This window comes from Phalangium opilio, unplaced genomic scaffold (genome assembly GCF_054372755.1).
Source record: "Phalangium opilio isolate 3A_F unplaced genomic scaffold, DU_Popi_V2 ptg000194l_1, whole genome shotgun sequence".
NCBI classification, from domain to species: Eukaryota; Metazoa; Arthropoda; class Arachnida; order Opiliones; family Phalangiidae; genus Phalangium; species Phalangium opilio.
The window spans coordinates 532,383-546,522 of NW_028324212.1; the positions used below are offsets into that span (position 1 = coordinate 532,383).

At 44.6% G+C, this 14,140-nt stretch overlaps 10 non-coding genes across 10 annotated transcripts; all 10 read right to left on the reverse strand.

Moving 5' to 3' along the window:
• Nucleotides 1-442: 442 nt before the first annotated feature.
• Nucleotides 443-514, reverse strand: TRNAP-AGG (transfer RNA proline (anticodon AGG)). The gene has a single exon. It is a non-coding gene; the product is annotated as a tRNA-Pro (tRNA).
• An 89-nt stretch (nucleotides 515-603) lies between these two features.
• On the reverse strand, nucleotides 604-675 carry TRNAP-CGG (transfer RNA proline (anticodon CGG)). Its single transcript has one exon. It is a non-coding gene; the product is annotated as a tRNA-Pro (tRNA).
• An 882-nt stretch (nucleotides 676-1,557) lies between these two features.
• TRNAP-CGG (transfer RNA proline (anticodon CGG)) lies at nucleotides 1,558-1,629 on the reverse strand. Its single transcript has one exon. It is a non-coding gene; the product is annotated as a tRNA-Pro (tRNA).
• A 722-nt stretch (nucleotides 1,630-2,351) lies between these two features.
• TRNAP-AGG (transfer RNA proline (anticodon AGG)) lies at nucleotides 2,352-2,423 on the reverse strand. Its single transcript has one exon. It is a non-coding gene; the product is annotated as a tRNA-Pro (tRNA).
• Nucleotides 2,424-2,512: 89 nt separating this feature from the next.
• Nucleotides 2,513-2,584, reverse strand: TRNAP-CGG (transfer RNA proline (anticodon CGG)). Its single transcript has one exon. It is a non-coding gene; the product is annotated as a tRNA-Pro (tRNA).
• Nucleotides 2,585-3,310: 726 nt separating this feature from the next.
• Nucleotides 3,311-3,382, reverse strand: TRNAP-CGG (transfer RNA proline (anticodon CGG)). The gene has a single exon. It is a non-coding gene; the product is annotated as a tRNA-Pro (tRNA).
• Nucleotides 3,383-4,263: 881 nt separating this feature from the next.
• TRNAP-CGG (transfer RNA proline (anticodon CGG)) lies at nucleotides 4,264-4,335 on the reverse strand. The gene has a single exon. It is a non-coding gene; the product is annotated as a tRNA-Pro (tRNA).
• Nucleotides 4,336-8,077: 3,742 nt separating this feature from the next.
• TRNAP-CGG (transfer RNA proline (anticodon CGG)) lies at nucleotides 8,078-8,149 on the reverse strand. Its single transcript has one exon. It is a non-coding gene; the product is annotated as a tRNA-Pro (tRNA).
• A 1,355-nt stretch (nucleotides 8,150-9,504) lies between these two features.
• Nucleotides 9,505-9,576, reverse strand: TRNAP-UGG (transfer RNA proline (anticodon UGG)). The gene has a single exon. It is a non-coding gene; the product is annotated as a tRNA-Pro (tRNA).
• A 1,350-nt stretch (nucleotides 9,577-10,926) lies between these two features.
• On the reverse strand, nucleotides 10,927-10,998 carry TRNAP-UGG (transfer RNA proline (anticodon UGG)). Its single transcript has one exon. It is a non-coding gene; the product is annotated as a tRNA-Pro (tRNA).
• Between the last annotated feature and the right edge of the window lie 3,142 nt (nucleotides 10,999-14,140).

A 14,140-nucleotide genomic window follows, 5' to 3' on the forward strand; every position in this document is an offset into this window, starting at 1 on the left:
CAAAGCGAGTATCATACCCCTAGACCAACGGACCATGTATGTAACTGAATCATGCTCAACTCATAGGACTACCCTGTCAATAGTTGCAATTAAATAGTCACTAAATTCCTTCTGCAAAAATTGGGTCCGTCCGGGATTTGAACCCGGGACCACTCGCACTTAAAGCGAGTATCTTACCCCTCGACCAACGGATCGTGTATGTAGGTGAAACATGCTCGACTCATAGGACTACCCTGTCAATAGTTGCATTTAAATAGTCTCTAAATTACTTCTGCAAAAATACGGGGCTGTCCGGGATTTGAACCCGGGACCACTCACACCCGAAGCGAGCATCATACCCCTAGACCAACGGATAATGTATGTAACTGAAACATGCTCAACTCGTAGGGTACAATTTAACTAGTTGCATTTAAATAGTCACTAAATTACTTCTGCAAAACTCGGGTCCGTCCGGGATTTGAACCCGGGACCACTAGCACCCTAAGCGAGTATCATACCACTATACCAACGGACCATGTATGAAACTGACAGGTGCTCAACACGTAGGACTACCCTGTCAATAGTTGCGATTAAATAGTCACTAAATTCCTTCTACAAAGACTAGGGTCCGTCCGGGATTTGAACCCGGAACCACTCACAACCGAAGCGAGTATCATACCCCTAGACCAACGGACCAAGTATGAAAGTATAACATGCTCAACTCGTAGGGTACAATTTAACTAGTTGCATTTAAATAGTCACCAAATTACTTCTGCAAAACTCGGGTCCGTCCGGGATATGAACCCAGGACCACTCGCACCCAAAATGAGTATCATACCCCTAGACCAACGGGACTGTATGACACTGAAACATGCTAAACTCATAGGCCTACAATTTTACTATTTGTGTTTAAATAGTCAATTACTTCTGCAAAAACTCGGGTCCGACCGGGATTCGAACCCGTGACCACTCACACCCGAAGCGAGTATCATACCCCTAGACCAACGGACCATGTATGTAACTGAATCATGCTCAACTCATAGGACTACCCTGTCAATAGTTGCAATTAAATAGTCACTAAATTCCTTCTGCAAAAATCGGGTCCGTCCGGGATTTGAACCCGGGACCACTCGCACTTAAAGCGAGTATCATACCCCTCGACCAACGGATCATGTATGTAGCTGAAACATGCTCGACTCATAGGACTACCCTGTCAATAGTTGCATTTAAATAGTCTCTAAATCACTTCTGCAAAAACTCGGGGCTGTCCGGGATTTGAACCCGGGACCACTCACACCCGAAGCGAGTATCATACCCCTAGACCAACGGATCATGTATGTAACTGAAACATGCTCAACTCGTAGGGTACAATTTAACTAGTTGCATTTAAATAGTCACTAAATTACTTCTGCAAAACTCGGGTCCGTCCGGGATTTGAACCCGGGACCACTCGCACCCAAAGCGAGTATCATACCCCTAGACCAACGGGACTGTATGACACCGAAACATGCTTAACTCATAGGCCTATAATTTAACTAGTTGTATTTAAATAGTAGCTAAATTACTTCTGCAAAACTCGGGTCCGTCCGGGATTTGTACCCGGGACCACTCGCACCCGAAGCGAGTATCATACCCCTAGACCAACGGACCAAGTATGAAAGTATAACATGCTCAACTCGTAGGGTACAATTTAACTAGTTGCATTTAAATAGTCACTAAATTACTTCTGCAAAACTCGGGTCCGTCCGGGATATGAACCCAGGACCACTCGCACCCAAAATGAGTATCATACCCCTAGACCAACGGGACTGTATGACACTGAAACATGCTAAACTCATAGGCCTACAATTTTACTATTTGTGTTTAAATAGTCAATTACTTCTGCAAAACTCGGGTCTGTCCGGGATATAAACCCAGGACTACTCGCACCCAAAGCGAGTATCATACCCCTAGACCAACGGACCATGTATGTAACTGAATCATGCTCAACTCATAGGACTACCCTGTCAATAGTTGCAATTAAATAGTCACTAAATTCCTTCTGCAAAAATTGGGTCCGTCCGGGATTTGAACCCGGGACCACTCGCACTTAAAGCGAGTATCATACCCCTCGACCAACGGATCGTGTATGTAGGTGAAACATGCTCGACTCATAGGACTACCCTGTCAATAGTTGCATTTAAATAGTCTCTAAATTACTTCTGCAAAAATACGGGGCTGTCCGGGATTTGAACCCGGGACCACTCACACCCGAAGCGAGCATCATACCCCTAGACCAACGGATCATGTATGTAACTGAAACATGCTCAACTCGTAGGGTACAATTTAACTAGTTGCATTTAAATAGTCACTAAATTACTTCTGCAAAACTCGGGTCCGTCCGGGATTTGAACCCGGGACCACTAGCACCCTAAGCGAGTATCATACCACTATACCAACGGACCATGTATGAAACTGACACATGCTCAACACGTAGGACTACCCTGTCAATAGTTGCGATTAAATAGTCACTAAATTCCTTCTACAAAGACTATAGTCCGTCCGGGATTTGAACCCGGAACCACTCACACCCGAAGCGAGTATCATACCCCTAGACCAACGGACCAAGTATGAAAGTATAACATGCTCAACTCGTAGGGTACAATTTAACTAGTTGCATTTAAATAATCACTAAATTACTTCTGCAAAACTCGTGTCCGTCTGGGATTTGAACCCGTGACCACTCACACCCGAAGCGAGTATCATACCCCTAGACCAACGGACCATGTATGTAACTGAATCATGCTCAACTCATAGGACTACCCTGTCAATAGTTGCAATTAAATAGTCACTAAATTCCTTCTGCAAAAATCGGGTCCGTCCGGGATTTGAACCCGGGACCACTCGCACTTAAAGCGAGTATCATACCCCTCGACCAACGGATCATGTATGTAGCTGAAACATGCTCGACTCATAGGACTACCCTGTCAATAGTTGCATTTAAATAGTCTCTAAATTACTTCTGCAAAAACTCGGGGCTGTCCGGGATTTGAACCCGGGACCACTCACACCCGAAGCGAGTATCATACCCCTAGACCTACGGATCATGTATGTAACTGAAACATGCTCAACTCGTAGGGTACAATTTAACTAGTTGCATTTAAATAGTCACTAAATTACTTCTGCAAAACTCGGGTCCGTCCGGGATTTGAACCCGGGACCACTCGCACCCAAAGCGAGTATCATACCCCTAGACCAACGGGACTGTATGACACCGAAACATGCTTAACTCATAGGCCTATAATTTAACTAGTTGTATTTAAATAGTAGCTAAATTACTTCTGCAAAACTCGGGTCCGTCCGGGATTTGTACCCGGGACCACTCGCACCCGAAGCGAGTATCATACCCCTAGACCAACGGACCAAGTATGAAAGTATAACATGCTCAACTCGTAGGGTACAATTTAACTAGTTGCATTTAAATAGTCACTAAATTACTTCTGCAAAACTCGGGTCCGTCCGGGATATGAACCCAGGACCACTCGCACCCAAAATGAGTATCATACCCCTAGACCAACGGGACTGTATGACACTGAAACATGCTAAACTCATAGGCCTACAATTTTACTATTTGTGTTTAAATAGTCAATTACTTCTGCAAAACTCGGGTCCGTCCGGGATATGAACCCAGGACTACTCGCACCCAAAGCGAGTATCATACCCCTAGACCAACGGACCATGTATGTAGCTGAAACATGCTCGACTCATAGGACTACCCTGTCAATAGTTGCATTTAAATTGTCTCTAAATTACTTCTGCAAAACTCGGGTCCATCCGGGATATGAACCCGGGACCACTCGCACCCAAAGCGAGTATCATAACCCTAGACCAACGGAACTGTATGACACTGAAACACGCTAAACTCATAGGCCTATAATTTAACTAGTTGTATTTAAATAGTCGCTAAATTACTTCTGCAAAACTCGGGTCCGTCCGGGATTTGAACCCGGGACCACTCGCACCCAAAGCGAGTACCATACCCCTAGACCATCGGGCCATGTATGTAACTGAAACATGTTCAACTCGTAGGGTACAATTTAACTAGTTGCATTTAAATAGTCACTAAATTACTTCTGCAAAACCCGGGTCCGTCCGGGATTTGAACCCGGGACCACAACCACCCTAAGCGAGTATCATACCACTATACCAACGGACCATGTATGAAACTGACACATGCTCAACACGTAGGACTACCCTGTCAATATTTGCGATTAAATAGTCACTAAATTCCTTCTACAAAGACTAGGGTACGTCCGGGATTTGAACCCGGAACCACTCACACCCGAAGCGAGTATCATACCCCTAGACCAACGGACCAAGTATGAAAGTATAACATGCTCAACTCGTAGGGTACAATTTAACTAGTTGCATTTAAATAGTCACTAAATTACCTCTGCAAAACTCGGGTCCGTCCGGGATATGAACCCAGGACCACTCGCACCCAAAATGAGTATCATACCCCTAGACCAACGGGACTGTATGACACTGAAACATGCTAAACTCATAGGCCTACAATTTTACTATTTGTGTTTAAATAGTCAATTACTTCTGCAAAAACTCGGGTCCGTCCGGGATTCGAACCCGTGACCACTCACACCCGAAGGGAGTATCATACCCCTAGACCAACGGACCATGTATGTAACTGAATCATGCTCAACTCATAGGACTACCCTGTCAATAGTTGCAATTAAATAGTCACTAAATTCCTTCTGCAAAAATCGGGTCCGTCCGGGATTTGAACCCGGGACCACTCGCACTTAAAGCGAGTATCATACCCCTCGACCAACGGATCATGTATGTAGCTGAAACATGCTCGACTCATAGGACTACCCTGTCAATAGTTGCATTTAAATTGTCTCTAAATTACTTCTGCAAAAATTCGGGGCTGTCCGGGATTTGAACCCGGGACCACTCACACCCGAAGCGAGCATCATACCCCTAAACCAACGGATCATGTATGTAACTGAAACATGCTCAACTCGTAGGGTACAATTTAACTAGTTGCATTTAAATAGTCACTAAATTACTTCTGCAAAACTCGGGTCCGTCCGGGATATGAACCCAGGACCACTCGCACCCAAAATGAGTATCATACCCCTAGACCAACGGGACTGTATGACACTGAAACATGCTAAACTCATAGGCCTATAATTTAACTAGTTGTATTTAAATAGTCGGTAAATTACTTCTGCAAAAACTCGGGGCTGTCAGGGATTTGAACCCGGGACCACTTACACCCGAAGCGAGTATCATACCCCTAGACCAACGGACCAAGTATGAAAGTATAACATGCTCAACTCGTAGGGTACAATTTAACTAGTTGCATTTAAATAGTCACTAAATTACCTCTGCAAAACTCGGGTCCGTCCGGGATATGAACCCAGGACCACTCGCACCCAAAATGAGTATCATACCCCTAGACCAACGGGACTGTATGACACTGAAACATGCTAAACTCATAGGCCTACAATTTTACTATTTGTGTTTAAATAGTCAATTACTTCTGCAAAAACTCGGGTCCGTCCGGGATTCGAACCCGTGACCACTCACACCCGAAGGGAGTATCATACCCCTAGACCAACGGACCATGCATGTAACTGAATCATGCTCAACTCATAGGACTACCCTGTCAATAGTTGCAATTAAATAGTCACTAAATTCCTTCTGCAAAAATCGGGTCCGTCCGGGATTTGAACCCGGGACCACTCGCACTTAAAGCGAGTATCATACCCCTCGACCAACGGATCATGTATGTAGCTGAAACATGCTCGACTCATAGGACTACCCTGTCAATAGTTGCATTTAAATTGTCTCTAAATTACTTCTGCAAAAATTCGGGGCTGTCCGGGATTTGAACCCGGGACCACTCACACCCGAAGCGAGCATCATACCCCTAGACCAACGGATCATGTATGTAACTGAAACATGCTCAACTCGTAGGGTACAATTTAACTAGTTGCATTTAAATAGTCACTAAATTACTTCTGCAAAACTCGGGTCCGTCCGGGATATGAACCCAGGACCACTCGCACCCAAAATGAGTATCATACCCCTAGACCAACGGGACTGTATGACACTGAAACATGCTAAACTCATAGGCCTATAATTTAACTAGTTGTATTTAAATAGTCGGTAAATTACTTCTGCAAAAACTCGGGGCTGTCAGGGATTTGAACCCGGGACCACTCACACCCGAAGCGAGTATCATACCCCTAGACCGACGGACCATGTATGTAACTGAATCATGCTCAACTCATAGGACTACCCTGTCAATAGTTGCAATAAAATAGTCACTAAATTCCTTCTGCAAAACTCGGGTACGTTCGGGATTTGAACCCGGGACCACTCGCACCCAAAGCGAGTATCATACCCCTAGACCAAAGGAACTGTATGACACTGAAACACGCTAAACTCATAGGCCTATAATTTAACTAGTTGTATTTAAATAGTCGCTAAATTACTTCTGCAAAACTCGGGTCCGTCCGGGATTTGAACCCGGGACCACTCGCACCCAAAGCGAGTACCATACCCCTAGACCATCGGGCCATGTATGTAACTGAAACATGTTCAACTCGTAGGGTACAATTTAACTAGTTGCATTTAAATAGTCACTAAATTACTTCTGCAAAACCCGGGTCCGTCCGGGATTTGAACCCGGGACCACAAGCACCCTAAGCGAGTATCATACCACTATACCAACGGACCATGTATGAAACTGAATCATGCTCAACTCATAGGACTACCCTGTCAATAGTTGCAATTAAATAGTCACTAAATTCCTTCTGCAAAAATCGGGTCCGTCCGGGATTTGAACCCGGGACCACTCGCACTAAAAGCGAGTATCATACCCCTCGACCAACGGATCATGTATGTAGCTGAAACATGCTCGACTCATAGGACTACCCTGTCAATAGTTGCATTTAAATAGTCTCTAAATTACTTCTGCAAAAACTCGGGGCTGTCCGGGATTTGAACCCGGGACCACTCACACCCGAAGCGAGTATCATACCCCTAGACCAACGGATCATGTATGTAACTGAAACATGCTCAACTCGTAGGGTACAATTTAACTAGTTGCATTTAAATAGTCACTAAATTACTTCTGCAAAACTCGGGTCCGTCCGGGATTTGAACCCGGGACCACTTGCACCCAAAGCGAGTATCATACCCCTAGACCAACGGGACTGTATGACACTGAAACATGCTTAACTCATAGGCCTATAATTTAACTAGTTGTATTTAAATAGTCACTAAATTACTTCTGCAAAACTCGGGTCCGTCCGGGATTTGAACCCGGGACCACTCGCACCCAAAGCGAGTATCATACCCCTAGACCAACGGGACTGTATGACACTGAAACATGCTTAACTCATAGGCCTATAATTTAACTAGTTGTATTTAAATAGTCACTAAATTACTTCTGCAAAACTCGGGTCCGTCCGGGATATGAACCCAGGACCACTCGCACCCAAAATGAGAATCATACCCCTAGACCTACGGGACTGTATGACACTGAAACATGCTAAACTCATAGGCCTACAATTTTACTATTTGTGTGTAAATAGTCAATTACTTCTGCAAAACTCGGGTCCGTCCGGGATATGAACCCAGGACTACTCGCACCCAAAGCGAGTATCATACCCCTAGACCAACGGACCATGTATGTAACTGAATCATGCTCAACTCATAGGACTACCTTGTCAATAGTTGCAATTAAATAGTCACTAAATTCCTTCTGCAAAAATTGGGTCCGTCCGGGATTTGAACCCGGGACCACTCGCACTTAAAGCGAGTATCATACCCCTCGATCATGTATGTAGCTGAAACATGCTCGATTCATAGGACTACCCTGTCAATAGTTGCATTTAAATAGTCTCTAAATTACTTCTGCAAAAATTCGGGGCTGTCCGGGATTTGAACCCGGGACCACTCACACCCGAAGCGAGTATCATACCCCTAGACCAACGGGACTGTATGACACTGAAACATGCTAAACTCATAGGCCTATAATTTAACTAGTTGTATTTAAATAGTCGGTAAATTACTTCTGCAAAAACTCGGGTCCGTCCGGGATTTGAACCCGGGACCACTCGCACCCGAAGCGAGTATCATACCCCTAGACCAAAGGACCAGGTATGAAAGTATAACATGCTCAACTCGTAGGGTACAATTTAACTAGTTGCATTTAAATAGTCACTAAATTACCTCTGCAAAACTCGGGTCCGTCCGGGATATGAACCCAGGACCACTCGCACCCAAAATGAGTATCATACCCCTAGACCAACGGGACTGTATGACACTGAAACATGCTAAACTCATAGGCCTACAATTTTACTATTTGTGTTTAAATAGTCAATTACTTCTGCAAAAACTCGGGTCCGTCCGGGATTCGAACCCGTGACCACTCACACCCGAAGGGAGTATCATACCCCTAGACCAACGGACCATGTATGTAACTGAATCATGCTCAACTCATAGGACTACCCTGTCAATAGTTGCAATTAAATAGTCACTAAATTCCTTCTGCAAAAATCGGGTCCGTCCGGGATTTGAACCCGGGACCACTCGCACTTAAAGCGAGTATCATACCCCTCGTCCAACGGATCATGTATGTAGCTGAAACATGCTCGACTCATAGGACTACCCTGTCAATAGTTGCGATTAAAGAGTCACTAAATTACTTCTGCAAAACTCGGGTCCGTCCGGGATATGAACCCAGTACTACTCGCACCCAAAGCGAGTATCATACCCCTAGACGAACGGACCATGTATGAAACTGAAACATGCTCAACTCGTAGGACTACCCTGTCAATAGTTGTGATTAAATAGTCACAAAATTCCTTCTACAAAGACTAGGGTCCGTCCGGGATTAGAACCCGGGACCACTCACACCCGAAGCGAGTATCATACCCCTTGACTAACGGACCAAGTATGAAAGTATAACATGCTCAACACGTCGGGTACAATTTAACTAGTTGCATTTAAATAGTCACTAAATTACTTCTGCAAAAACTCGGGTCCGTCCGGGATTTGAACCCGTGACCACTCAAACCCGAAGCGAGTATCATACCCCTAGACCAACGGACCATGTATGTAACTGAATCATGCTCAACTCATGGGACTACCCTGTCAATAGTTGCAATTAAATAGTCACTAAATTCCTTCTGCAAAAATCGGGTCCGTCCGGGATTTGAACCCGGGACCACTCGCACTTAAAGCGAGTATCATACCCCTCGATCATGTATGTAGCTGAAACATGCTCGATTCATAGGACTACCCTGTCAATAGTTGCATTTAAATAGTCTCTAAATTATTTTTCAAAAACCCGGGTTAGTCCGGGATTTGAACCCGGGACCACTCACACCCGAAGCGAGTATCATACCCCTAGAACATCGGACCATGTATGTAACCGAAACATGCTCAACTCGTAGGGTACAATTTTACTAGTTGCATTTAAATAGTCATTAAATCACTTCTGCAAAACTCGGGTCCGTCCGGGATTTGAACCCGGGACCACTCGCACCCAAAGCGAGTATCATACCCCTAGACCAACGGACTGTATGACACTGAAACATGCTAAACTCATAGGCCTACAATTTTACTAGTTGCATTTAAATAGTCATTAAATCACTTCTGCAAAACTCGGGTCCGTCCGGGATTTGAACCCGGGACCACTCGCACCCAAAGCGAGTATCATACCAACGGGACTGTATGACACTGAAACATGCTTAACTCATAGGCCTATAATTTAACTAGTTGTATTTAAATAGTCGCTAAATTACTTCTGCAAAACTCGGGTCCGTCCGGGATTTGAACCCGTGACCACTCACACCCGAAGGGAGTATCATACCCCTAGACCAACGGACCATGTATGTAACTGAATCATGCTCAACTCATAGGACTACCCTGTCAATAGTTGCAATTAAATAGTCACTAAATTCCTTCTGCAAAAATCGGGTCCGTCCGGGATTTGAACCCGGGACCACTCGCACTTAAAGCGAGTATCATACCCCTCGACCAACGGATCATGTATGTAGCTGAAACATGCTCGACTCATAGGACTACCCTGTCAATAGTTGCGATTAAAGAGTCACTAAATTACTTCTGCAAAACTCGGGTCCGTCCGGGATATGAACCCAGGACTACTCACACCCAAAGCGAGTATCATACCCCTAGACGAACGGACCATGTATGAAACTGAAACATGCTCAACTCGTAGGACTACCCTGTCAATAGTTGTGATTAAATAGTCACTAAATTCCTTCTACAAAGACTAGGGTCCGTCCGGGATTAGAACCCGGGACCACTCACACCCGAAGCGAGTATCATACCCCTTGACTAACGGACCAAGTATGAAAGTATAACATGCTCAACACGTCGGGTACAATTTAACTAGTTGCATTTAAATAGTCACTAAATTACTTCTGCAAAAACTCGGTTCCGTCCGGGATTTGAACCCATGACCACTCAAACCCGAAGCGAGTATCATACCCCTAGACCAACGGACCATGTATGTAACTGAATCATGCTCAACTCATGGGACTACCCTGTCAATAGTTGCAATTAAATAGTCACTAAATTCCTTCTGCAAAAATCGGGTCCGTCCGGGATTTGAACCCGGGACCACTCGCACTTAAAGCGAGTATCATACCCCTCGATCATGTATGTAGCTGAAACATGCTCGATTCATAGGACTACCCTGTCAATAGTTGCATTTAAATAGTCTCTAAATTATTTTTCAAAAACCCGGGTTAGTCCGGGATTTGAACCCGGGACCACTCACACCCGAAGCGAGTATCATACCCCTAGAACATCGGACCATGTATGTAACCGAAACATGCTAAACTCATAGGCCTACAATTTTACTAGTTGCATTTAAATAGTCATTAAATCACTTCTGCAAAACTCGGGTCCGTCCGGGATTTGAACCCGGGACCACTCGCACCCAAAGCGAGTATCATACCCCTTGACTAACGGACCAAGTATGAAAGTATAACATGCTCAACACGTCGGGTACAGTTTAACTAGTTGCATTTAAATAGTCACTAAATTACTTCTGCAAAACTCGGGTCCGTCCGGGATTTGAACCCGGGACCACTCGCACCCAAAGCGAGTATCATACCCCTAGACCAACGGATCATATATGTTACTGAAACATGCTCAACTCGTAGGGTACAATTTAACTAGTTGCATTTAAATAGTCACTAAATTACTTCTGCAAAACTCGGGTCCGTCCGGGATTTGAACCCGGGACCACTCGCACCCAAAGCGAGTATCATACCCCTAGACCAACGGGACTGTATGACACTGAAACATGTTTAACTCATAGGCCTATAATTTAACTAGTTGTATTTAAATAGTCGCTAAATTACTTCTGCAAAACTCGGGTCCGTCCGGGATTTGAACCCGGGACCACCCGCACCCAAATCGAGTATCATACCCCTAGACCAACGGACCATATATGTAACTGAAACATGCTCAACTCATAGGACTACCCTGTCAATAGTTGCATTTAAATAGTCTCTAAATTACTTCTGCAAAAACTCGGGGCTGTCCGGGATTTGAGCCCGGGATAACTCGCACCCAAATCGAGTATCATACCCCTAGACCAACGGACCATGTATGTAACTGAAACATGCTCAACTCATAGGACTACCCTATCAATAGTTGCATTTAAATAGTCTCTAAATTACTTCTGCTAAACTCGGGTCCGTCCGGGAAATGAACCCAGGACCACTCGCACCCAAAGCGAGTATCATACCCCTAGACCAACGGGACTGTATGACACTAAAACATGCTAAACTCATAGGCCTACAATTTTACTATTTGTGTTTAAATAGTCAATTACTTCTGCAAAAACTAGGGTCCGTCCGGGATTTGAACCCGTGACCACTCACAACCGAAGCGAGTATCATACCCTAGACCAACGGACCATGTATGTAACTGAATCATTTTCAACTCATAGGACTACCCTGTCAATAGTTGCAATTAAATAGTCACTAAATTCCTTCTGCAAAAATCGGGTCCGTCCGGGATTTGAACCCGGGACCACTCGCACTTAAAGCGAGTATCATACCCCTCGATCATGTATGTAGCTGAAACATGTTCGATTCATAGGACTACCCTGTCAATAGTTGCATTTAAATAGTCTCTAAATTATTTTTCAAAAACTCGGGTTAGTCCGGGATTTGAACCCGTGACCACTCACACCCGAAGCGAGTATCATACCCCTAGAACATCGGACCATGTATGTAACTGAAACATGCTCAACTCGTAGGGTACAATTTTACTAGTTGCATTTAAATAGTCATTAAATCACTTCTGCAAAACTCGGGTCCGTCCGAGATTTGAACCCGGGACCACTCGCACCCAAAGCGAGTATCATACCCCTAGACCAACGGGACTGTATGACACTGAAACATGCTTAACTCATAGGCCTATAATTTAACTAGTTGTATTTAAATAGTCGCTAAATTACTTCTGCAAAACTCGGGTCCGTCCGGGATTTGAACCCGGGACCATTCGCACCCAAAGCGAGTATCATACCCCTAGACCAACGGATCATATATGTAACTGAAACATGCTCAACTCGTAGGGTACAATTTAACTAGTTGCATTTAAATAGTCACTAAATTACTTCTGCAATACTCGGGTCCGTCCGGGATTTGAACCCGGCACCACTCGCACCCAAAGCGAGTATCATACCCCTAGACCAACGGGACTTTATGACACTGAAACATGCTTAACTCATAGGCCTATAATTTAACTAGTTGTATTTAAATAGTCGCTAAATTACTTCTGCAAAACTCGGGTCCGTCCGGGATTTGAACCCGGGACCACCCGCACCCAAATCGAGTAATATACCCCTAGGCCAACGGACCATGTGTGTAAATGAAACATGCTCAACTCATAGGACTACCCTGTCAATAGTTGCATTTAAATAGTCTCTAAATTACTTCTGCAAAAACTCGGGGCTGTCCGGGATTTGAGCCCGGGACCACTCACACCCGAAGCGAGTATCATACCCCTAGACCAACGGACCTTGTATGTAACTGAAACATGCTCAACTCGTAGGACTACCCTGTCAATAGTTGCGATTAAATAGTCACTAAATTCCTTCTGCAAAAATCGGGTCCGTCCGGGATTTGAACCCGGGACCACTCACACCCGAAGCGAGTATCATACCCCTAGACCATCGGGCCATGTATGTAACTGAAACATGCTCAACTCGTAGGGTACAATTTTACTAGTTGCATTTAAATAGTCATTAAATCACTTCTGCAAAACTCGGGTCCGTCCGGGATTTGAACCCGGGACCACTCGCACCCAAAGCGAGTATCATACCCCTAGACCAACGGGACTGTATGACACTGAAACATGCTAAACTCATAGGCCTATAATTTAACTAGTTGTATTTAAATAGTCGCTAAATTACTTCTGCAAAACTCGGGTCCGTCCGGGATTTGAAACCGGGACCATTCGCACCCAAAGCGAGTATCATACCCCTAGACCAACGGGACTGTATGACACTGAAACATGCTAAACTCATAGGCCTATAATTTAACTAGTTGTATTTAAATAGTCGCTAAATTACTTCTGCAAAACTCGGGTCCGTCCGTGATTTGAACCCGGGACCACTCGCACCCAAAGCGGGTATCATACCCCTAGACCAACGGATCATATATGTTACTGAAACATGCTCAACTCGTAGGGTACAATTTAACTAGTTGCATTTAAATAGTCTCTAAATTACTTCTGCAAAACTCGGGTCCGTCCGGGATATGAACCCAGGACCACTCGCACCCAAAGCGAGTATCATACCCCTAGACCAACGGGACTGTATGACACTGAAACATGCTAAACTCATAGGCCTACAATTTTACTATTTGTGTTTAAATAGTCAATTACTTCTGCAAAAACTAGGGTCCGTCCGGGATTTGAACCCGTGACCACTCAAACCCGAAGCGAGTATCATACCCCTAGACCAACGGACCATGTATGTAACTGAATCATGCTCAACTCATAGGACTACCCTGTCAATAGTTGCAATTAAATAGTCACTAAATTCCTTCTGCAAAAATCGGGTCCGTCCGGGATTTGAACCCGGGACCACTCGCACTTA